Consider the following 24,753-nt stretch of genomic DNA (forward strand, 5'->3'; position numbering starts at 1 on the left):
GTCATTTAAACTGTTGCAACTTCCTGTGTAAGATGACAGATTTATCCTCCATGTCTACGCCAGTGATTTCTTCACCCTAACAGCACCTTCAAGAAGGTGACCCCATCTAGAGCTTTGCATGTCCTTAAGGTGCTACAAGACTGTTTTTGTTCAAATTCATGCCTGAAATCATCTGTAGCTTGGGACATTTTCAACTACAGCCAAGGGCAGCAGGGATACAGGGAAAGGGGAGAACGACCCCGCAAATGACCAGACCCACCAAATAAAACTTCTCTACAGCAGAAATGCTGTTCTTCTGATCCAAGATGCCCCAAAGTGATTGTAAATAGCCTTGGGCATCTTAGGGTGCAATCCTAACCCCTTATGTCAGTACTTTCCAGCACTGGCCTAGCAGTGCCAATGGGACATGTGCTGCATCCTGCAGTTGGGTGTCACTCATGGAGGCCTCCTCAAAGTCAGGAGATGTTTGTTCCTTTACCTCAGAGCTGCATTGCCCTTAAGTCAGTGCTGGAAAGCACTGGCATAAGGGGTTGGGATTGCGCCCTTAGTTTTTAAGAGGAAAGGCAGGAAATCTTTTAAGTGAAAAGCCACACAACATCCAAAGCCAGTAGCACATAGTTTCAAAACTCTTTATTTGAAGCTCTACAGCAAGGAGAACCATCCTGCAGATCGTGAGAGCCACATTTTTGAACAGCCACCATCTGTAATGGCCTCCTCTGGAGCCTGGTTAGATTGAATTTCTGGTTTAAAAAATCCTGGAAGAAAAAAGAAACAGTTAAGTTTATAAAAGAAATGGAAAAAATGAGGGATCTGATGGATTCCCAGTAGACTAGTATAAATTGTAGTTGGACCCAGCAATCTGTAAACGACATTCTCGAACACTATACAGTCAAATTCTCTTTCCCCCCCCCCTTTGTTCTACTGTGCACAGATGTCTTGAATGGCCCGAAACTAGGAACAGACCACACCCAGTTTGAGATTTAGGGCCCAGTCCTATCCAACCTTCCAGCGCTGATGCATGGCTGCCCCCACACCACCAGATGCAGCACATGCTCTGTTGGCATGTCTGCATCTGCACTGAAAGAGAATAATGAAGAGAATAAAAAGGAACATAAACTGTGGCAAAAGAAATGTAAGAAGGTGATAGGGGAGGCCAAGCGAGACTATGAGGAACGCATGGCCAGCAACATTAAGGGGAATAATAAAAGCTTCTTCAAATATGTTAGAAGCAGGAAACCCGCCAGAGCAGCGGTTGGCCCTCTGGATGGTGAGGGAGGGAAAGGGGAGATAAAAGGAGACTTAGAGATGGCAGAGAAATTAAATGAGTTCTTTGCATCTGTCTTCACGGCAGAAGACCTCGGGCAGATACCGCTGCCCAAACGGCCCCTCCTGACCGAGGAGTTAAGTCAGATAGAGGTTAAAAGAGAAGATGTTTCAGACCTCATTGATAAATTAAAGATCAATAAGTCACCGGGCCCTGATGGCATACACCCAAGGGTTATTAAGGAATTGAAGAATGAAGTTGCAGATCTCTTGACTAAGGTATGCAACTTGTCCCTCAAAACAGCCACGGTACCAGAAGATTGGAGGATAGCAAATGTCACGCCTATTTTTAAAAAGGGAAAGAGGGGGGACCCGGGAAACTATAGGCCGGTCAGCCTAACATCCATACCGGGTAAGATGGTGGAATGCCTCATCAAAGATAGGATCTCAAAACACATAGACGAACAGGCCTTGCTGAGGGAGAGTCAGCATGGCTTCTGTAAGGGTAAGTCTTGCCTCACGAACCTTATAGAATTCTTTGAAAAGGTCAACAGGCATGTGGATGCGGGAGAACCCGTGGACATTATATATCTGGACTTTCAGAAGGCATTTGACACGGTCCCTCACCAAAGGCTACTGAAAAAACTCCACAGTCAGGGAATTAGAGGACAGGTCCTCTCGTGGATTGAGAACTGGTTGGAGGCCAGGAAGCAGAGAGTGGGTGTCAATGGGCAATTTTCACAATGGAGAGAGGTGAAAAGCGGTGTGCCCCAAGGATCTGTCCTGGGACCGGTGCTTTTCAACCTCTTCATAAATGACCTGGAGACAGGGTTGAGCAGTGAAGTGGCAAAGTTTGCAGACGACACCAAACTTTTCCGAGTGGTAAAGACCAGAAGTGATTGTGAGGAGCTCCAGAAGGATCTCTCCAGACTGGCAGAATGGGCAGCAAAATGGCAGATGCGCTTCAATGTCAGTAAGTGTAAAGTCATGCACATTGGGGCAAAAAATCAAAACTTTAGATATAGGCTGATGGGTTCTGAGCTGTCTGTGACAGATCAGGAGAGAGATCTTGGGGTGGTGGTGGACAGGTCGATGAAAGTGTCGACCCAATGTGCGGCGGCAGTGAAGAAGGCCAATTCTATGCTTGGGATCATTAGGAAGGGTATTGAGAACAAAACGGCTAATATTATAATGCCGTTGTACAAATCGATGGTAAGGCCACACCTGGAGTATTGTGTCCAGTTCTGGTCGCCGCATCTCAAAAAAGACATAGTGGAAATGGAAAAGGTGCAAAAGAGAGCGACTAAGCTGATTACGGGGCTGGGGCACCTTCCTTATGAGGAAAGGCTACGGCGTTTGGGCCTCTTCAGCCTAGAAAAGAGACGCTTGAGGGGGGACATGATTGAGACATACAAAATTATGCAGGGGATGGACAGAGTGGATAGGGAGATGCTCTTTACACTCTCACATAATACTAGAACCAGGGGACATCCACTAAAATTGAGTGTTGGGCGGGTTAGGACAGACAAAAGAAAATATTTCTTTACTCAGCGCGTGGTCGGTCTGTGGAACTCCTTGCCACAGGATGTGGTGCTGGCGTCTAGCCTAGACGCCTTTAAAAGGGGATTAGACGAGTTTCTGGAGGAAAAATCCATTATGGGGTACAAGCCATGATGTGTATGCGCAACCTCCTGATTTTAGGAATGGGTTAAGTCAGAATGCCAGATGTAGGGGAGAGCACCAGGACGAGGTCTCTTGTTATCTGGTGTGCTCCCTGGGGCATTTGGTGGGCCGCTGTGAGATACAGGAAGCTGGACTAGATGGGCCTATGGCCTGATCCAGTGGGGCTGTTCTTATGTTCTTATGTTCTTATGTTCTTATGAAAGGTTGGATAGAATTGGGCCCTTAATCCCATCACTGGGCAAAAGTTCTCTTCTTTGCAAGTCTATATAGCAGGGATGGGAACTCAAATCAGGTGGCCTGAGTCCAAACCATGAAAACACGTTTTTTGCTGACTCATGTACACTCGAGTCATCTATGTTAATGATTCCGGCACTGAGACCCCTAATTGAGAGTCATGAATGTAAACAACTTAAGTGCATAAGTCTGGGTGTGCTTGCTTACTTTTTTCATGGCGTGAAAGACCTTGTGGGGCCATCATTCAGACCGGGTGAGCAGCAGGGCAATTCCAGCCAGGAGGCAGGGAAGGGTTAATGTTTTGGCTTTGCATTGAACAAGAGGTGGGGGATGGGAGGCAGCAGCAGGCTCTTTTGTCCATCTCTGAAGGAACCAATGAAAACACAGGCCAACACACACTTTGCTTCCTTAAACGTTACACCAATTCCTGGGTATATTTGGGGTGCTGATTCCAAAAACGGCATCTGTTTTGCCCTATCACGTCTAGTTTGGGAGATATGCTTCATTAGTGAATAGTTCAAGCAGCTTCCTCATGAGGAAGCCATGGTGTAGTCTCCAAAACTAGGCATGATAGGGCAAAACGGATGCCATTTTTGGAATAGGCACTCCAAATTCATATCAAATCACCATAAAGTTTGGGAAAAACTTTTCTGACCCTCAATTTTGTAGGCCTGTGTAATTGGACAAAGGATGAGTAGAAGGAGGAGCCCAAGGGATGGGGGTGGGGTTCTTGCCTGGGGAGTGACTTGGGAAGCCGGGGGGGGGGAAGGTGTGTGGGAGGTGGTTTTAGCAATTGAAGAGAAACTCATGGCTTCAGCAGGCTCACTAAATTCCTGGCCACAATGGGACTACGGAGTAGAGCCGCAAAGGATTGGATCCTACTGGTAAGCCGCCCAGCTGGTGCAGCTGACCCCCCTCCCACTTGCCCCTTCTGTCTCCACTCTCACGCAGTCCGTCCCACCCCCCTCCAGCCTTGCTGACACGTGTATGGGAAAGACATGACTCAAGTCAAACTAAGTTTCAAAAATGCTTTGGACTAGTCCCCACGGACTCCCCTGGGGGCTGGCGATAAGAATAGGCCCTCAGTTTGGCTGCACTTGTCATAAGAGGCCACTAAACAGCCACCGGGTAGATGGGACTCGTTAGCCTGGGAAGGCAGCTCATCTGAGAGAAGGAAAGCTCTGATCCCAAACCTCCACTGCCTTGTGGCTACATCCAGTTATGGAAAAGGCTTCAGGAGTCAACCTCGAGGCAAAATCCGGAGCCGGAGTCCCTGAGGCAGTTCATGGCTGAACACAGTCACGTTCTGGCAACTCCTGCGACACCGCTGGAACCAACCGTATTGGCTTCTGCCTTTCCATTGGACCATTTCAGTAACATGGAGAGGAGGGATTTGCTGCATGGGTAACAGTCTATCCTCCACACCTCCTTTACCCAGGCTTCGCGCACTGGAAAGGACACTCTGTTCCAGAACCACTATTCAGAGCGCGATACCATAGTCTTCTGAGACTGAAGGATGCCAACACTGCAGTCCCCACGGCCACGCATTATGAACGAGTCGAATCAAAGAGGACGGGGACTTGGGACCCAAGTCGAGTCTAGCCGCTGGGGATTTTGACATCCCTGCTATATAGTTCATATATACAATCAGTTCAGGAGGAAGGGACATGTAATGATTGAGCTTCCTTTCTTGTTTTATTCTGGGATTATCCATAGCCTTGCCTCAGACCTCTTTGAGGCTTGCCTATTTGCATTTGGTTAGGTTTTGGGGTTCTTCTTTTTGTAAACTGGAGGCTTCCAAAGATGACCCCTCTCTGCCTGGATTTGTCTTCATGGTGATTGTGGAGTCCACCAATTTGGACTTGGACAGAAAGGCAGAATTGGGGAAAGGAGGAAGCACCTGCTTCACGACTGCCCTGCCAGTCATCCCAGGGGTGTTTATACTGGTGTATGAGAAGGACTCTCAACGGTGGATGTCTGGGCCAAGACTTTCCTCCCTATACCTTTGTGAATGGCCTGAGGCAGGGGGAGGTCCTCTCATCCAAGTTTTGGGGTGCAATCCTATCCTGCGCTGGTACAGGCAAGCCAGGAGGCTTGTGCTGCATCCACGCAGGATTATGGCCAGAAGCAGCTTAGCCAGAAGCAAGGGAAAACTTTTCCCCTTACCCCTGGGTAACAGCTGCTAGCCACTATGGGTCTCCCTGAATTTGTACCACCTCTGGAGGTGGCACAAATCCAAGGAGAGCGGAGTGGCTTCAAACTGCTCCGTTCTCCCTGGGAACAGGGGTTGGGATCTGGCATAACTGCCGGATCCCAGCCCAACTCCCTCTCTCTGCCCACCCACCCCCGGGGCTGCCCACTGCTCACCCACACCCCACCCAGGAATGCCTCCCTCCTGCCTACCTTTTACTCTTGCTTCAGCCCACCGAGGCCAACACAAGACTCAGCAGGGAAGCCGCCACAGAGGCTGGATTCAGCCTCCATGTGTTGGTGCATCTCCTTGCGCTGATGCTGCTTCCTCATAAGGAGGCGCAAACGTGCCTTCTGGCATGTTAGTGACCCTCCTGGGCCGGCGCAATAAACTTGTGGCCCATGGCACGGTTAGGATTGTGCCCTTTGTCTCTTTAGCCAGCTCTTGCTTCTGAACATCCACTGACCTTCCCAGCCTTTGTCAAGGGCTCTGCTCTGACCATCAGAAATTAAAACCATCTATTCTAACCCAGTTAAGCACCTTGGAAAATAAAAATGGTTATTGCCTGGCACCCAAAAAGACAACAAGGTAGAAACCAGATGAACTTCCATTGGGAGAGCATTTGACAGGTAGGGCACCACAACCAAGGAAATCCTCTCAGGAAAAGTAGCCCACCCCACCTCAGCACAGATGGCACCCAAGGTGACCCATGATCAGACTAGGGAGTGGATGATCTTGCAAAGAGTAAGGGAAACAGGAGGGAATTTGGCAGAGGCAGACAGAGAGACAGTGCAAAAGAGAGGCAAAGAAATAAAGAGAAGAAGGAAAAGGGTGAGCAGAGGAGACCAAGGCCAACCATTCCTTGCACGAAATCATTCGTGTCAAAATCTTCCTTGTGCTGCTGAATCAAAGGGTCTTCACTACTTTCTTTTCTTTTCTTAAGGGACAGAAGACATCCCTTGCCCAGAGGTACCTGCCTCAGCGCTTGCATCAGACACAGCTTCAGGGCTCATCTGAAAAGTGCATTTTTAAATTAATTAATATATCAATTTTCACACTCTGCCAGGTGTTTAGATGGGTATTTTTTATTTAGACTCTCAGGAGTTTGAATTCCAGTCAAGACTTTAGGAGCTAATGAAGTATTATGCTAATATGTGATATGCTCCCTTCTGTGACAGCCAGAAAGCACCTAGTGACACCAGAACACTCATTCCGACACTGCTGAATCCCAGGGCCTAAATCTGGTTTATACTTCCACATCAGCCATGGTCATGATTCTGCAGGTATTTGACTGATTGCGAATTCAAAGCACATACTGTACTCACCAGATCTTCCCTGTAGTATTCTGGTGGGTGCTTTCCAGTTGGCAAACACAGCCTGGCACAGTGGGACATAAAGCCCTGGATGCCTTTTTTGCTGTGCTCCCTGAAGACCCGATGTAACATGGTCTTGGTGGCAGCACCAACCAATCTGCCTTCCTCATTTACATCACTGGTTTGAAGACCTGAATGGGTGAGAGAGAAAGCCAATCAATCAGAGATGCTTGCTGGACCTTTTTCTTCTTTTAACTACAAAGTCTGTTTTGTTTTCTTATTTGTTTGTGCCTATCTCCATGCACGGGAAATCCCCTTTTCTTTCCAACTTTCTCAGTCCATCCCAAGCCACCACTACCCTCTCTGCTTTTTGTCCTCTCTATCTAACTGTGCCTTATGAGTGGGCAGAAAAAGACAGCTTCACGTAATTTTTATTTATTTTTTCAATAGATTTATATCCTGCCCTTCCCCAGAAAAAAAGGAAGTCCAGGGTGGGTCACAATCACAAATTAAAATTCCAGAAAAAACAAATTACAATGAACTTAAAAATATATCAAAATACAATAAATAAAACATGAAGTTTAAACAACCCCCCCCCCCCCCACCAAGAAGGTCAACAGAAAAGCAAAACAAAATCAACAGGTACCAAGGTACACAATAATTGTGCACTGTTTTTGTTCCCCTCCCCCTAAAAAATGTGGATTTGAATGTAAATTGTGATGAAAGAGATGGGTTAAAAGGACTCAAAGCCTAGCAGTTAGTGACAGCCCTTGATCTCTTGCTGTCCACTCTGTTCTTCCTATTGGTCCGTTTGGGATTAACTGGGAAAAAATGATAGCTTTCTCTGCCACCTAGGGAGCTGAGTCAGAAGGAGGCTATCTTGGGGACCCTCCCTCCCTGGTGAACAGAGAGCCCCAAAATCTAGTGGGTTCCTTTTCTTCTGGAAGTTAAAACAGTCTTGTAATGAAATTATCAGAAACCAGTGATGAACCTGCTCCCTCCTGGATGAACTTGGACCACAAAATCCTTAAAAAATATGGGGAGTTTATTAAAGGGCAAAGCTGCACTCCTAACTTACACATGAAGTAGGCAGTCAAATCTTCTCTTCTTATGAAGCTCCCATTAATATGAGCCAGGTGTCCTAGAGAGACAGTGGAATAAATAGGAAGTTACTCTTGGAAAACCAACCTGAATCAGCATTAGCTTATGAGGGAGTGCTCTGAAGTGGTTGTAAAGTGCCATGAGACCTCTGGAGAGACCCATCTTGAAGGACAGTTTCAGTGCTCAGGGGAAGCCTTTTGGGACTTCCTTCATGGTGTTGCCATCGACAATGGACGGAATGTTGATTCTTGGACTGTCAAGACAGTACCTAGAACTGCCAGAGATCTCCCTAGTTCAGTGTTTCTCAAACTGTGGGTCAGGACCCACAAGGTGAACCACGAGCCAATTTCAGGTGGCTCCCCATATCATTTCAATATTTTGTTTTTACTATATTAGACTTGATGCTACCTTTTGGGGAAATGTGACAAACTTGTACTTTTAACAGGCTAGAATGTAACACAGTAAATGGGACTTACTCCTGGATAAGCACGGGTAGGATTGCAGCCTATGTTTGTGAAAAAGTTTCCTGCTTATTGAATGCAAATCTTAGAGAACATTTATAAAATGATGTATAGATGGTGTCTGACTCCAGGTAAACTGGCAAAAATGTATTAATATACCAAATAGATGTTGGGAGTGTAAAAGACAAGAAGGAACGTTCTACCATATGTGGTGGACTTGTACAAAAGCAAAAATATATTGGACTTTGATACACCAGCAAATGCAGTTGACATTTAAGGTAAATTTACAGATGAAACAAGACACTTTTTTGTTGGGAATATTGGATGATTCAATTCAGAAAGACTATGAAACTATGTTTTTATAGATGACAACTGCTGCAAGAATATCGTATGCCAAATACTGGAAAGTTCCAGAAATACCTGTAGTGGAAGAACGCTGGCTAAAGGTATTGAATTTGACAGAAATGGATAAACTTACAATACTTCTTAAAGATAAGCCAGTAAAAACTTTTATGGACAATTGGAAACCATTCATGGACTTCCTGCGCATTGAAGGGAGAATGGGTCAAATAATCTATGGATTTGATGAGTAGATAGGGGATTTAACTTTTATGTTTTTCTCATTTTTCTTTTTGTGTTGAAAATGTACATTTTAAATAAGTGTAGATTGTTTAAGATGTGATGTCTAACTTTTTTGTATGATTTTGTAGTAGTAGAACAAAGAAATGTAGTTTGAGATCTCCACACTTGCCACACAACTTGTAATATCTTTATTCTTTTTAATTTTTTTGTATTTGCATTTATTAAAACAAAGAAAAAAAGAAAGAAAGATTTTCCTGCTTGATGATGTCACTTCAAAACATCATTTCCGGTGGGTCCTGACAGATTCTCATTCTAAAAAGGAGGTCCTGGTGCTAATAGTTTGAGAGCCACTGCCTTAGGAGGTTGTGAGCTGAGACCAGAGTTCTCCCTGTGTGGCACATGTACTGTACCGAGAGGCAATAAACAAGGGGCATCTTTTAGGCATCAGGACCCACTTTTTTAAATGATACTCTATCAGGACCCACTTAGGTTTACCTGACTTTAAAAAAAGAGATCTAGAAAGAAACATCTATTTATTTATAAGGGATAATAACCAGAAAAAGACCCTGAAACATTTATCTCCCTATATTTACACGTGCTTGCAAACTGCAGCAGTTGGGCTCTTTGTAGGGTAATATGTAACTATAGTATCTGATTTTTGAATAGCCTCAGGGCTTGAGGAAATAGCTCAGCGGTTCTTAAACTCGCTGGGAGTCCAAGAATTGCTTGTAAGTGGCAGGGACTGAGAGAGGGGATGTGCCTCAGTGGCACCGCAGTGATAGTGGCGCCGCAGGCACCCAGAGACTTGCCTACCTGAGGGGGTCTGCCAGCCTTGGAGAGGGTCCGAGAGGCCTTCAGCTCCCTCTACAGGTCTCCCCCAAGCTTCATTTCACTCCGATCTGAAGATTGGAGTGACTTTTGGTTTACTGTGGCACTGCCGGGGCATCCATTACTAGGTCACTCCCCTTAAGGGGAAATGACCCGATTTATGTTCCTACATAAAACCCACCAAACATCAGGTCACAACCAAGCAGTGGGTCCTGACCCACTGTTTGGGAACCACTTGTATAAACTATTCTTGTAGAGAAGCCAGTGGTCCCCTGTTCCTGGCACTGGGTTCTAGTTTCTGCACCAAGAGACCTGTTGAATCAAAGGGACTTCTCTGTTCAGTCACCCAGATATCACAAGTTCTCGCACAGCCAAATGCTGACCTAATGTTTTTTAAGCCAAAATACACTTTTGCCAAAATACAAACAAGCAAAAATAGTCTCCAACAATTAGGATGGTTTTCAGGGGTGCTCTGCAGTTTGGCAGGATCTGCCAGGTGAAAAAGAGGGGGTGTCTTTGAAACAGTCACACTGCTTATTGGATTAGAGAAACGTGTGGGGGCTGATGTTCAGCACTGAAGTGAGGGATGCTCCCTGACTTACCCACAAAGCAAGCTGCCACCTTGAATATTGCTGCCTCCTTCACACAAGGATGGAACACACAGCTCAGGGCAGCACCCTAATGAGGTCTGGGCTGTAGGTCTTGGTCTTGCAGAAAATAACAATGAGAACTGGCATCAGGCATATTTGTGCAAAGGGAACACTCTGTACTGATCCTACCACCCTTCTATCACAAATCAAGTAGTGAAACCCATGAAGTTGGATGTAGACTAAGCAGACCTGGGTTCAAATCCATGCTCATCTATGAATTTCACTAGAGGACTATGGGACAACGAACAATATAGTGTGATGTGGAAATTCCCCACGGTATAAGAGAAAATTTATACAGGTTGAGTCCTGGCATCCATGAGGGATCTGTTCCGAGAATCCCTGCAGATGCCAAAAATCATGCTAAATGAAATCCATTTAAAAAACAATGTCCCTTTTCTCAGTGGTTTAAAAACAGCTTCACTTAACATTGTGACGGAGAGCAGAAGCAGAAAGCAGACAATCTCTCTCTCTCTCTCCAGGTGCTTAGAAAGGCCTCACTCCTAGGCAGTAACACTTCCCTTCACCTGAAGCACAGGGAAAGAATGCAAAGAGGGAGGCAATAATCACTTCCCTTTGCATTCTTTTCAGTGCTCCAGGGGGAAGGGAGGGGTTGCTTGCCTGGGAGTGAAGCCTCTCTAAGCCCTTGGAGAGAGATTACAATGGTAAGTGAGGCTATTGTTAAAGGATGTTTTTCCTTTAATTTAAAGGACCATTCTCATCACATTGAAATAAAATTGAAGGTGAAAAATCCTCAGCTAATGATATTATACCTGTATGAGTTCTGTTGAGATAAAGCTCAGTAAGATAAAGCTTTGTAAGTAGTTCTACTCTATTCTTGACGAACAGGTGGGATTTAAAGTGGTACCCTGGGAAGGCAGCAACGAAGACTTACCAAATGTTTGGCAACATGGTAGAGCACGAAGTGAAGGTCGTGGCCACTTGAAGGCTGCAGGGTGCATCGCCACTAATGAAGCCTCTCAACTACTGCAGTACCCTCACCTTCTGGTAGAACATCACTGCTGTTTCATACAGCCATGCATCCTCTTCAACCCCAAAGATATCCAGAAGTCTTTTAGGGGTTTAGCCAACTCTTGCTTCTGAACATCCACTGACCTTCCCAGCCTTCGTCAAGGGCTCTGCTCTGACCATCAGAAATGAAAATGGGAGATCTTTGTGCTCTAATCCAACCACCTGCTTCTCTTGCCCCTTGTGCCGAGATCGTACAGGTCCACTGGGGTGCAAACGAGGTCTCTGCCTCCTTGACTTCCTGTGGGAGACACTTGTGCAGAATCTCCAGGAAGTTCTGCCCTCCTCCTTGCCTGTCTTGCCAAAGTGCTTCTGGAACACATGAATGCTGCATTCCAGATTAAGAGGGAAATTGAACAAGTCATAAAACCTAAATCAGAGATTATGGGGATAAACATCACAAAATGGCTCCACCCTCTCAGGTATGAGAAAAGACAAAATCAAAATGGAGGGATAGATATATTAAGACATTTGGAGGGGGGGGGGAAATTACTTCCATTTTGCCTTAGCCACCCAGAATGGTGGGAGGAGGAGGAGTTGCTTGCACAGAGCATTCAGGTGCCTGCAAACATAGTGCTGTGACCCCCCCCCCCAGTTATGCTACTGCTCAGGGTGGATTTGCTCACCTTCCTGCAGCTTGGGCTTTGTGGCGCCAGCCCTGCACGTGCTGCTGGCCCTGCCTTATTGCCCGCTGGAGGCTTATCTGTAAGGACTCACACAAAACTAATTTTTATATGATCTTAAAGGTAAACCACAGAATTGCTTCTCCAAACCTATTGGAAAAGAAGTGCATGCACAATTTCACATAGCGGTGAGCATGAAATACAGCATGATGAAAGTGGGTCCTGATGCTTAAAAGATGCCCCTTGTTTATTACCTCTCGGTACAGTACATGTGCCCCACAGGGAGAACACTGGTCTCAGCTCACAACCTCCTAAGGCAGTGGCTCTCAAACTACTAGCACCAGGACCTCCTTTTTAGAATGAGAATCTGTCAGGACCCACCGGAAATGATGTTATGAAGTGACATCATCAAGCAGGAAAATCTTTCTTTCTTTCTTTCTTTGTTTTAATAAATGCAAATACAATAAAATTAAAAAGAATAAAGATATTACAATTTGTGTGGCAAGTGTGGAGATCTCAAACTACATTTCTTTGTTCTACTACTACAAATCATACAAAAAAGTTAGTCATCACATCTTAAACAATCTACATTTATTTAAAAAGTACATTTTCAACACAAAAAGAAAAATGAGAAAAACATAAAAGTTAAATCCCCTATCTACTCATCAAATCCATAGATTATTTGACCCATTCTCCCTTCAATGCGCAGGAAGTCCATGAATGGTTTCCAATTTTCCATAAAAGTTTTTACTGGCTTATCTTTAAGAAGTATTGTAAGTTTATCCATTTCTGTCAAATTCAATACCTTTAGCCAGCATTCTTCCACTACAGGTATTTCTGGAACTTTCCAGTATTTGGCATACGATATTCTTACAGCAGTTGTCATCTATAAAAACATAGTTTCATAGTCTTTCTGAATTGAATCATCCAATATTCCCAACAAAAAAGTGTCTTGTTTCATTTGTAAATTTACCTTAAATGTCAACTGCATTTGCTGGTGTATCAAAGTCCAATATTTTTTTGCTTTTGTACAAGTCCACCACATATGGTAGAACATTCCTTCTTGTCATTTACACTTCCAACATCTATTTGGTATATTAATACATTTTTGCCAGTTTACCTGGAGTCAGACACCATCTATACATCATTTTATAAAAGTTCTCTAAGATTTGCATTCAATAAGCAGGAAACTTTTTCACAATCATAGGCTGCAATCCTACCCGTGCTTATCCAGGAGTAAGTCCCATTTACTGTGTTACATTCTAGCCTGTAAAAAGTACAAGTTTGTCACATTTCCCCAAATGATAGCATCAAGTCTAATATAGTAAAAATAAAATATTGAAATGATATGGGGAGCCACCTGAAATTGGGTCCTAGTGGGTCCTGAACCGCTGTTTGAGAAACACTGACCTAGGGAGATATCTGGCAGTCCTAGGTGCTGTCTTGACAGTCCAAGAATCAACATTCCGTCCATTGTCGATGGCAACACCATGAAAGGAGTCGCAAAAGGCATCCCCTGAGCACTGAAGCTGTCCTTCAAGATGGGTCTCTCCATCTTGCACTCCAGAGGTGGTACAAATTCAAGGAGACCCATAGTGGCCAGCAGCTGTTATCCAGGGGTAAGAGGAAAAGTTTTCCCTTGCCTCTGGCTAAGCTGCTTCTGGCCATAATCCTTCGCTGCATGCAGCGCAAGCCTCCTGGCTTGCCTGTACCAGCGCAGGATAGGATTGCAACCCAAAACTTGGATGAGAGGACCTCCTCCTGCCTCCTGCCATTCACAAAGGTATAGGAAATTCTTGGCCCAGACATTCACCGTTGAGAGCCCTTCTCATACACCAGTATAAACACCCCTGGGATGACTGGCAGGGCAGTCGTGAAGCAGGTGCTTCCTCCTTTCCCCAATTCTGCCTTTCTGTCCAAGTCCAAATTGGTGGACTCCACAATCACCATGAAGACAAATCCAGGCAGAGAGGGGTCATCTTTGGAAGCCTCCAATTTACAAGAAGAAGAACCCCAAAACCTAACCAATTGCAAATAGGCAAGCCTCAAAGAGGTCTGAGGCAAGGCTATGGATAATTCCAGAATAAAACAAGAAAGGAAGCTCAGTCATTACATGTCCCTTCCTCCTGAACTGATTGTATATATGAACTATACAGCAGGGATGTGAAAATCCCCAGCGGCTAGACTCGACTTGGGTCCCAAGTCCCCGTCCTCTTTGATTCATCTCGTGCATAATTGTGTCCTGGAGTATTGTGTCCAGTCCTGGTTGCCGCATCTCAAAAAAGACAGTGGAAATGGAAAAGGTGCAAAAGAGAGCGACTAAGATGATTACGGGGCTGGAGCACCTTCCTTACGAGGAAAGGCTACGGCGTTTAGGCCTCTTCAGCCTAGAAAAGAGACGCCTGAGGGGGGACATGATTGAGACATACAAAATTATGCAGGGGATGGACAGAGTGGATAGGGAGATGCTCTTAACACTCTCACATAACACCAGAACCAGGGGACATCCACTAAAATTGAGTGTTGGGCGGGTTAGGACAGACAAAAGAAAATATTTCTTTACTCAGTGTGTGGTCGGTCTGTGGAACTCCTTGCCACAGGATGTGGTGCTGGCGTCTAGCCTAGACAACTTTAAAAGGGGATTGGACAAGTTTCTGGAGTCCAAAAATCCATTACGGGGTACAAGCCATGATGTGTATGCGCAACCTCCTGATTTTAGAAATGGGTTATGTCAGAATGCCAGATGCAAGGGAGGGCACCAGGATGAGGTCTCTTGTTATCTGGTGTGCTCCTTGGGGCATTTGGTGGGCCGCTGTGAGATACAGGAAGCTGGACTAGATGGGTCTATGGCCTGAGCCTGTGGGGCTGTTCTTATGTTCTTAACTACAATTCCCAGGAAGCCTTGCAGGTCTCTTGTTATCTGGTGTGCTCCCTGGGGCATTTGGCGGGCTGCTGTTTGATACAGGAAGCTGGATTAGATGGGCCTATGGCCTGAGCCAGTGGGGCTGTTCTTATGTTCTTAACTACAATTCCCAGGAGGCCTTGCAGGTCTCTTGTTATCTGGTGTGCTCCCTGGGGCATTTGGTGGGCCGCTGTGAGATACAGGAAGCTGGACTAGATGGGCCTATGGCCTGAGCCAGTGGGGCTGTTCTTATGTTCTTAACTGCAATTCCCAGGAAGCCTTGCAGGTCTCTTGTTATCTGGTGTGCTCCCTGGGGCATTTGGTGGGCCGCTGTGAGATACAGGAAGCTGGACTAGATGGGCCTATGGCCTGAGCCTGTGGGGCTGTTCTTTTGTTCTTAACTGCAATTCCCAGGAAGCCTTGCAGGTCTCTTGTTATCTGGTGTGCTCCCTGGGGCATTTGGCGGGCTGCTGTTTGATACAGGAAGCTGGACTAGATGGGCCTATGGCCTGATCCAGTGGGGCTGTTCTTATGTTCTTAACTACAATTCCCAGGAGGCCTTGCAGGTCTCTTGTTATCTGGTGTGCTCCCTGGGGCATTTGGTGGGCCGCTGTGAGATACAGGAAGCTGGACTAGATGGGCCTATGGCCTGAGCCAGTGGGGCTGTTCTTATGTTCTTAACTGCAATTCCCAGGAAGCCTTGCAGGTCTCTTGTTATCTGGTGTGCTCCCTGGGGCATTTGGCGGGCTGCTGTTTGATACAGGAAGCTGCACTAGATGGGCCTATGGCCTGAGCCAGTGGGGCTGTTCTTATGTTCTTAACTACAATTCCCAGGAGGCCTTGCAGGTCTCTTGTTATCTGGTGTGCTCCCTGGGGCATTTGGTGGGCCGCTGTGAGATACAGGAAGCTGGACTAGATGGGCCTATGGCCTGAGCCAGTGGGGCTGTTCTTATGTTCTTAACTGCAATTCCCAGGAAGCCTTGCAGGTCTCTTGTTATCTGGTGTGCTCCCTGGGGCATTTGGTGGGCCGCTGTGAGATACAGGAAGCTGGACTAGATGGGCCTATGGCCTGAGCCTGTGGGGCTGTTCTTATGTTCTTAACTGCAATTCCTAGGAAGCCTTGCAGGTCTCTTGTTATCTGGTGTGCTCCCTGGGGCATTTGGCGGGCTGCTGTTTGATACAGGAAGCTGGACTAGATGGGCCTATGGCCTGATCCAGTGGGGCTGTTCTTATGTTCTTAACTACAATTCCCAGGAGGCCTTGCAGGTCTCTTGTTATCTGGTGTGCTCCCTGGGGCATTTGGTGGGCCGCTGTGAGATACAGGAAGCTGGACTAGATGGGCCTATGGCCTGAGCCAGTGGGGCTGTTCTTATGTTCTTAACTACAATTCCCAGGAGGCCTTGCAGGTCTCTTGTTATCTGGTGTGCTCCCTGGGGCATTTGGTGGGCCGCTGTGAGATACAGGAAGCTGGACTAGATGGGCCTATGGCCTGAGCCAGTGGGGCTGTTCTTATGTTCTTAACTGCAATTCCCAGGAAGCCTTGCAGGTCTCTTGTTATCTGGTGTGCTCCCTGGGGCATTTGGTGGGCCGCTGTGAGATACAGGAAGCTGGACTAGATGGGCCTATGGCCTGAGCCAGTGGGGCTGTTCTTATGTTCTTAACTGCAATTCCCAGGAAGCCTTGCAGGTCTCTTGTTATCTGGTGTGCTCCCTGGGGCATTTGGCGGGCTGCTGTTTGATACAGGAAGCTGCACTAGATGGGCCTATGGCCTGAGCCAGTGGGGCTGTTCTTATGTTCTTAACTACAATTCCCAGGAGGCCTTGCAGGTCTCTTGTTATCTGGTGTGCTCCCTGGGGCATTTGGTGGGCCGCTGTGAGATACAGGAAGCTGGACTAGATGGGCCTATGGCCTGAGCCAGTGGGGCTGTTCTTATGTTCTTAACTGCAATTCCCAGGAAGCCTTGCAGGTCTCTTGTTATCTGGTGTGCTCCCTGGGGCATTTGGTGGGCCGCTGTGAGATACAGGAAGCTGGACTAGATGGGCCTATGGCCTGAGCCTGTGGGGCTGTTCTTATGTTCTTAACTGCAATTCCTAGGAAGCCTTGCAGGTCTCTTGTTATCTGGTGTGCTCCCTGGGGCATTTGGCGGGCTGCTGTTTGATACAGGAAGCTGGACTAGATGGGCCTATGGCCTGATCCAGTGGGGCTGTTCTTATGTTCTTAACTACAATTCCCAGGAGGCCTTGCAGGTCTCTTGTTATCTGGTGTGCTCCCTGGGGCATTTGGTGGGCCGCTGTGAGATACAGGAAGCTGGACTAGATGGGCCTATGGCCTGAGCCAGTGGGGCTGTTCTTATGTTCTTAACTACAATTCCCAGGAGGCCTTGCAGGTCTCTTGTTATCTGGTGTGCTCCCTGGGGCATTTGGTGGGCCGCTGTGAGATACAGGAAGCTGGACTAGATGGGCCTATGGCCTGAGCCAGTGGGGCTGTTCTTATGTTCTTAACTGCAATTCCCAGGAAGCCTTGCAGGTCTCTTGGTATCTTTTGTGCTCCCTGGGGCATTTGGTGGGCCGCTGTGAGATACAGGAAGCTGGACTAGATGGGTCTATGGCCTGAGCCAGTGGGGCTGTTCTTATGTTCTTAACTGCAATTCCCAGGAAGCCTTGCAGGTCTCTTGTTATCTTTTGTGCTCCCTGGGGCATTTGGTGGGCCGCTGTGAGATACAGGAAGCTGGACTAGATGGGTCTATGGCCTGAGCCAGTGGGGCTGTTCTTATGTTCTTATGTTCTTATAATGCGTGGCCATGTGGACTGCAGTGTTGGCATCCTTCAGTCTCAGAAGACTATGGTATCGCGCTCTGAATAGTGGTTCTGGAACAGAGTGCCTTCTCCAGTGCGCAAGGTCTGGGTAAAGGAGGTATGGAGGGTAATGGCAGGTTTTGGAGGGATGTTTTGAAGGGGAACCAAAGACAAACTTCTCACACCTCCTGGAGGAACATTATGACACTCACCAAGCTGAATGTTCCTAGGTCATGGCTGCCAGGCACTGCAGTCTCTTGATGTCACAAAGGGCTGGTGGTTGACTTATCAAGTACTATGGGCTTTGGGCTTTTGTCTTTGGCCTCCTAGGCAAGAGAAGACTTTGGGCTTTGGGCTCCTAGGCAAGAGACTTTTTGGCACTGGTTATCTATGTTCATAGAGCTTGATTTGTAGAAGCTCTTGGCCACTAACATTTCTGAATAGCTTTAGTTTTGCTGCAATCTTTATTCGTCATACACTGGATACATCCATCTTTGTTGTGTTTGTTTATTGCTCTGGAAGCTCATAAATTAGGCTGTAGCATTAAAGGGCATTTTCTTTCTTTCTTTCTTTCTTTGTAACCCTAGTTTGTTTCATCAGTTTTTTCATAGGGTTTGTTGCGGTGAGCCTCCTTTGTGTGAGTCAAACATGGCGTCTCAACAACCCGATGAGGTAAGTGGATTTTTGATTCTCCCAAGGTACCTTCCAGATGTGGGGTTGATGGGCTGCAACTCGGCCCAACCTATGGCAGGGCACAACAGTACCACAATATTTGTGTAGCTCCACAATGAGAACAGAGAGAGGCATAGTCAGTGCTTTTTGTGTAAAAAAAAAAAAAGGTGCAGGAACTCACAACTTGTTAATCTTTTATTTATTTATTTTTCTTTCTCATTCACAGCTTACTGAGTTCACCAGTGACACCAGCACCTCCCTTAGCCAGGTGGACGATCCCTTAAGGTAAAGCATTGTGCATTTCCTGTCACCTTTAGCGGCTCAAAGCCAGAAACATGGGGCCCAACCCTATCCCCCCTGCCAGCCCATAGTGCATAGTGCTGCAGACAGAGCACATGCTGCATTCTATGGTGTGTGTATGTGTGTGTGTACCAGACAGCCCAGGAGATAAGTCAAATGTTTTCCTACTTACTTCCCCATAGGCCACCTGGCCCCCAATGGGTTTCATCAAACCTATAGTAGCTATTCTGCTTGCATAAGTCCAAGGAGAATTCTGGATTGGTTCAGGGCAGGGAAAGGGGATTAGGATTAGGCGGTGAGGTGGTGCCCCTGCCCAGCCCCCTGCCCAGCCTACTGCCTGCCCCAAACTGCCCATGATTCTCCCCTGAACTGCCCCTGCCACCAACCTGCCTGTTCCAGCAGGAGATCTGGAAAGCACTGTTGTGTGTACTTGGCCTCTGGCTCTTTGCTTCGGCAGCCCCAAAGCTTGTGACTCTGATCTTCACCACCTAAAGAGGTGTTGTAGATCTGAGCAGCCCGGAGCTGCGCTATGCTGCCCAGGAACGGGGTCAGGATCCGGCACAAGTGACGGATCCTGGCCCCACCCCCCACTCTCTTGCCACCTGCCTGCCTGCAGCCTGCCTTCCCTCTGCCCCAAAACTCCTCCTCCCCACACCCCCCAGACCCACACGCCAGCTGAGTTTGGCTGGCATGAACTTACCCATCGTCGGGGCATCAGAAGCTAGATGCAGCCCCTGCAGGCCGGCGCACATTCTTGCGCCAGCCCAGCTGTCTCCACACATGCTTTATGGCACATTTACAACCCTCCTAGGCTGGCGCAAGGGACTTGTGCCGGCCAAGCGCACCATTTGGATTGCGCTCTAATTTGATTTGATTTTTTTGTATGGGGGTGTTAAAAATTTTCCTGCTTGATGATGTCACTTCCAACCATGTCGTCACTTCGAGGTTAATATCTTCACCCAGCGGGTACTGACAGATTGTCATTCTAAAAGTGGGTCCTGATATGAAAGAGTTTGAGAACTACTGATCTAACCCCATGGAATCCAGGCCAACGAGAGGAACAGCATTCCTCACTTCAGAGCCTTTTTGCAGGTCCAACAACTCTCACTATCCGGCAGTCCATTTTTGCTTAAATCTCTTCCATCTCTGGTGACAAGGGAAGGCAATCCTGGGGTGCAAATTTTGAATCTGTGTCACTTGAAGTGCAGACCTGCTACACATGCTCAACATGCTACACTGAGCAGGATTCCTTGAGGGAATCCATGGAGGTGACGCAGATATGGTTAGCCCACATCAGTTTGTTACTAATTGTGTGTGTTTTTTCTTCTCCATCTGTCTCCTTCTCCCAGAAACCTGGGATATTCTGACGGGGAGGAAGTGAGGCTGATGTGGGATTTGGCCAATCTCCAGAATCAGATGATCAGCCCAAACCATCTGATCCGGGCACAGGCTCTGGAGAAGTGTGCAGATCTGCTGGGAGAGATCCAGAGATACGTGAGTCACTGAGGGGAGTAGTTTGGACAAACCTTGTTTTGAACACCAAAGGCTGCCCCTTCCAGGATTGCTGTGCAAGCCGGCTACATGCAATCAATATTCATTTCTGAAGCACTTCAGAGTATTCAATCTGCTTCACAGATTATATTACTCATCCTTTCAACAACCCTGCAGGGTAGGCCAGTAGTAGAACTACAACATCCCTGACAAAGGGCCAACCAGCTTCTGCGTAAAGATCTCCAATGATGAAGAGTCTACTACCTTCTGAGACATAGTGTTCTACTGCACAATTCTTTGGACCATTAGGAAGTTTTTCCTAATGTTTAATTGAAATCCCCTTTGTAGTCCAAGCCCACTTGTCCCGGTACCATCCTCCAGAGAAACTGGGAACAAGGCTGCTCCATCTTCCATGCAACAGCCCCTTAGATATTGACAGATAGTTCCCAAATCACCCGGTCAACATCTCTTCTCTCAACTCCTTCATGCGAATCCCTTTCAACCTGTCCACATAGGATGCAGTCTCTGGACTCCTCACCCATCCTAGGCTCCCTCCTCTGGACCTGCTCCAGTCTTCCAGTAAGAACCTTGCCATAGGTTTCATCATGATTTCATGGCCCAGGAGAGATTTGAATGGGGTTTTCCCAACCTACAGGCAAAACGAGGGAAAGTAGCTCCAATTCAACCAAAGAAAAAAGTGACAGACCAAGACTGGGGTTCTATTTCATCACCTGATTGATTGATTTAGCGTAAGGCATATAATACATGGACTTCTATATCAGTTAGACTAGATCAAATGTCAGTGTCCAGTTCATGCAGCCATTCAAAGACAGAGTGACCTTCAAAGAAAAAGTCAGACCGTGGGCCATTATACGCCCTCAGTTTGCAGCCAGACACAATGTGGTACATGGTTTGGTGGGAGAACCCACAATCACACTGAGGGGTAGAGACTAGCCCCCATTTAAACACCTGACAAACACCATGTAGGGTACGGATCACCTGATGCTTTAACCACACACGGTGTTCTTTGTTTTTATATTATTACTATTATTGTATTTATTACAGTATTTATATACAAGCATGCCCCCGTATCTGCGGGGGTTCCATTCCAGAACCTCCTAAAGTTACCTGAAACTGTGGATGCTGGCAAACAGCTGCCCCCCACCCTCTGGAGGTGAGGGAAGCAGACCTCCCCGTCCGTGGCCTCTGCCGGGCTCAGGCTGAGCTTGGCAGCTCAAATAACATAACTTCCGGTTTCACGGAGAAACCAGAAGTGGCTTTTTAAAGCCTTATAAGGCATTAGGAGGTTTGGGGAAGCCCTCTGGGCGAAGCGGAGCTCCCCTCGCCTCCGGAGGGGCAAGCGCCCAGGGGGTCCTGCGGACTCAATCCACGGATAACTGAATCTGTGGATATGGGATCCGTGCATACCGGGTTCCCCGGGTTCCTATGCCTTTCTCACAGACTCTTGTTGTTCTCATGATGTATTTTTGTCATTTGCTGCTTGTAATATTGCACTGTTCTGATTGTTTTATTGAATCTTTGGGAATTTCAGCCAGAAGCCATCATAGGTGTTTGATAAATAGTCAGTGTGCCTGGGTTGTGAGATGTAAAGATGCAAAATATCCCTGCAATAGGACGTCTCCTTCCTGCCATCAGGGTGAGCTGCTTATCCCAGCATTGGCTAATCCTCATTTCTCTCCAGCCTTCCGTAGAGTTGCCTTTGCTTCCCCGCCTGGTCACGATCCTCTGTCTCTGCTCGTTGGATACAGATGCCAGGTGCAATGAGAATGCGGTAGAGGTTCTCTGGGAGCTGCTGCCCATCCTGCGCCATCGGGCGGGTAAGTCTGGAAGGAGCTTGAGCTGTTGCCTGCAAAGGTCGCTGAACCTTTTGCCAAGTCGAACAGAATACATCCAGGGACAGATAGAGTGTTTGTGTTTGTTGGGCGGGTCATAAGCAGCACCTTAACTCCAGAGCCCAGGTCAGCCAGGGGGATAGACTTGGGCTGCTGTTGTGCTTTGGCCTCTGTGGCTGAGGTTTGCTGAGTAGGTAGACCTGGGCTCCCCACCCAGACTTGGAGCCCAGATCTACCGGCCTCCCTGGATGAGGTTAGCTGAGTGGATAGACCTGAGCTTCTGCCTGGACTTGGAACCCAAATCTACTGGCCTACATGGATGAGGTTTGCTGAGCAGGTAGACCTGGGCTCCCACCCAGACTTGGAGCCCAGATCTACCTGCTGGGTAGACCTGTGTTCTTGGCTGTGCTTGGGCTGCTTCCCGTGGACAATTTGAGGCTTGCCATGGATCCTTGTTTCCCCCTTGAATCTGCCCCGGAATGCATCACATTTGAAGACTGCCAGTTGAAAGCCTTTTCGTTGTCTGGCCCCTTGGCAAGGCTAATGAAGGCCGGCAGCTTTCTTTTTCAGGCAGCATCTCTCTCTCTTTTCTAGGTGTAGAATCAGTTGCAAGGGGAGCTGGAAGAAACCCAGGGGCCTCCCTCTTGCCCTCCATGCAGTAGCCCTTGCTGCAGCGTTGGAGCATCCAGTGCTCAGTGTGGGTTGCTCCTACTCTGTTGGCTGCCTTGAGCGGAGGGGACTTGGAGTCTAGATAGCATGAGGGTGTTCAAATGGCGCATGGAGGAATTTTCCCAGGGATGACTAAGTTTCTTTTGGGCCCCTTCCCAAAGAGGATGGGGCGAAACAGAGTGAGGGGAGGGTGGCGACGGGAGCAGGCAGAATGGGGGCAGGGAGGGGGTGAAACAGGGTGGGAGGAGAGTGGTAGCAGCCAGAATAGTCTTCAGAGCCTGGGTCTAGCAGGCTTCCCCATGTGGAGAAAATGTAGAAAATCATTGCAGAAAGTTAGCAACATTGTCTTTAGGCTCCCAGGAGCATGGGAAATGTCCTGCCTGCAGAAAATGTACTTCTGCAGTAGCTGTAATCCCACCGCTGTGTCCCTGAGCTCTTACACACTCCTTCCTGGAAAGTGGATCCACAAACTAAAGAGCTACTGCAGCAGGCCGGTTGCCTCCTGGATTTGACCCCAGGAGTGTTAAGGAGTGTCATGTATGCATTCCCTGGCCCGGTGCATATGGCTTGCAGCAGCCAATGCCGCAGCAACCCCAGCATCCCAAGTCCAGGTGAGAAATTTCTGCGGCCCCTCCTTTGGCTGCTGGGCCCCCTTTTTCACTCTGTGCCTGGGTACAAATTACCCCCTCTCATGGGCACTGTTGCCTTGACAGGCACCCGCTAGTCATCGCCACGGGACTGCCTCCTCCTCCCTGCCACCCTCTTGCAGTGGCTGCAGTGGCTGTCCTAACTCTGTCGCTGTTTCACCATGTTCCTCCGAGCTTCACCAAGATCTTTCCAGACTAGAGGACCACATATTTTGGCAGTCAATAGCAAGCAACCTTCAGCTGATCTAATGGAGGGTCAAGCAACTGTTCAATACGGGATTCTCTGATCTCATTCCGATGGAGGCCAGGGAGGAGTTGCAGTGAAGGGGCATCCGTCGTATGGTGGGATGAGTCGAAGCTGTTTCTTTCCCTTGCAGACATGCTGATAAATTCCTCCTTGAACCAAGACTCTATCAAGAATGCACTCCGCATCCTGAATGCAACTGATGTAGCGTTACCAACCATCTTCAGGAACAACAGCTGCATCCTGGTCAGAGTAAGTTAGCATCACAAGGGACAGAGTACTCCTGACCCCATATGAGAGTGAGTGACAGCACAATCCTATCCTTGGGCTGCTCTGGTGGAACTTGTGTTCCAGCAGCACAACCTGACTTATTACATTGTGAAATACAACACTTGAGCACACTGCTGGGTAGCTGCCAGAAACAGTTAGTGGTGCTGACCAGGCAGCACTGGGTTTCCTATATCCCCCAACAACAGGTCAGCGGGGAGGGCAGGTGTGTGCACGGAAGGGGAGGACTGGGGCATTTCATGGGAGGGACTGGGGCAGGAGGGGGTGGATCCAGCAGCAATGGTGCATGCTGAATCTAATCCCCCCTTTCAGAAACCTCCCTGCCCCTTTTCCCACCTTGGACATACACCACCAACACAGGTGGTGTATGTCCAAAGAGACCCATCGCTAGCCCCAAGGCTTATGTGGGGTTAGTTAAAAAAATAAGTAAATGCTTTTTACTTGCCTCCCATAAGAAGATAAGAACAGCCCCACTGAATCAGGCCATAGGCCCATGTAGCGCAGCTTCCTGCAGTGGCGTAGCTAATGAATGTGTAGCCCAGTACGGATCTCAAAATGATGCCCTGGAAGTGATTTCACAGCAGGAAGTTATATCAAGCCCAGGCTTTTTTAAAAGTGCAAATTGGGGGGAAACTTGCCTCCTCCCCCAAGGAGCTCATCACCCACTTGATCTGCCATCTCCCCCCAGCCAGTGGCATAGCTAAGGCATCTGTCTGCTACCTGGAATCAAAGATTTTGTGGCCACCCCCATGACAAAATCAAACTTAATTAAGTAAATACATAAAAAGTTTGCCCCTTATTGGTTCAAGACACTGTGCTGGGGTGATGAGGGATGGTTGTTCTCCCCCTGCTAAATAGAAGAGGAGCACCACTTGAAAAAGTGCCTCTTTACCAGTTAGCAGGAGTAGCTGTATTATGATACATGGAAATGAGAGCT

This window comes from Tiliqua scincoides, chromosome 10 (genome assembly GCF_035046505.1).
Source record: "Tiliqua scincoides isolate rTilSci1 chromosome 10, rTilSci1.hap2, whole genome shotgun sequence".
Classification (NCBI taxonomy): domain Eukaryota; kingdom Metazoa; phylum Chordata; class Lepidosauria; order Squamata; family Scincidae; genus Tiliqua; species Tiliqua scincoides.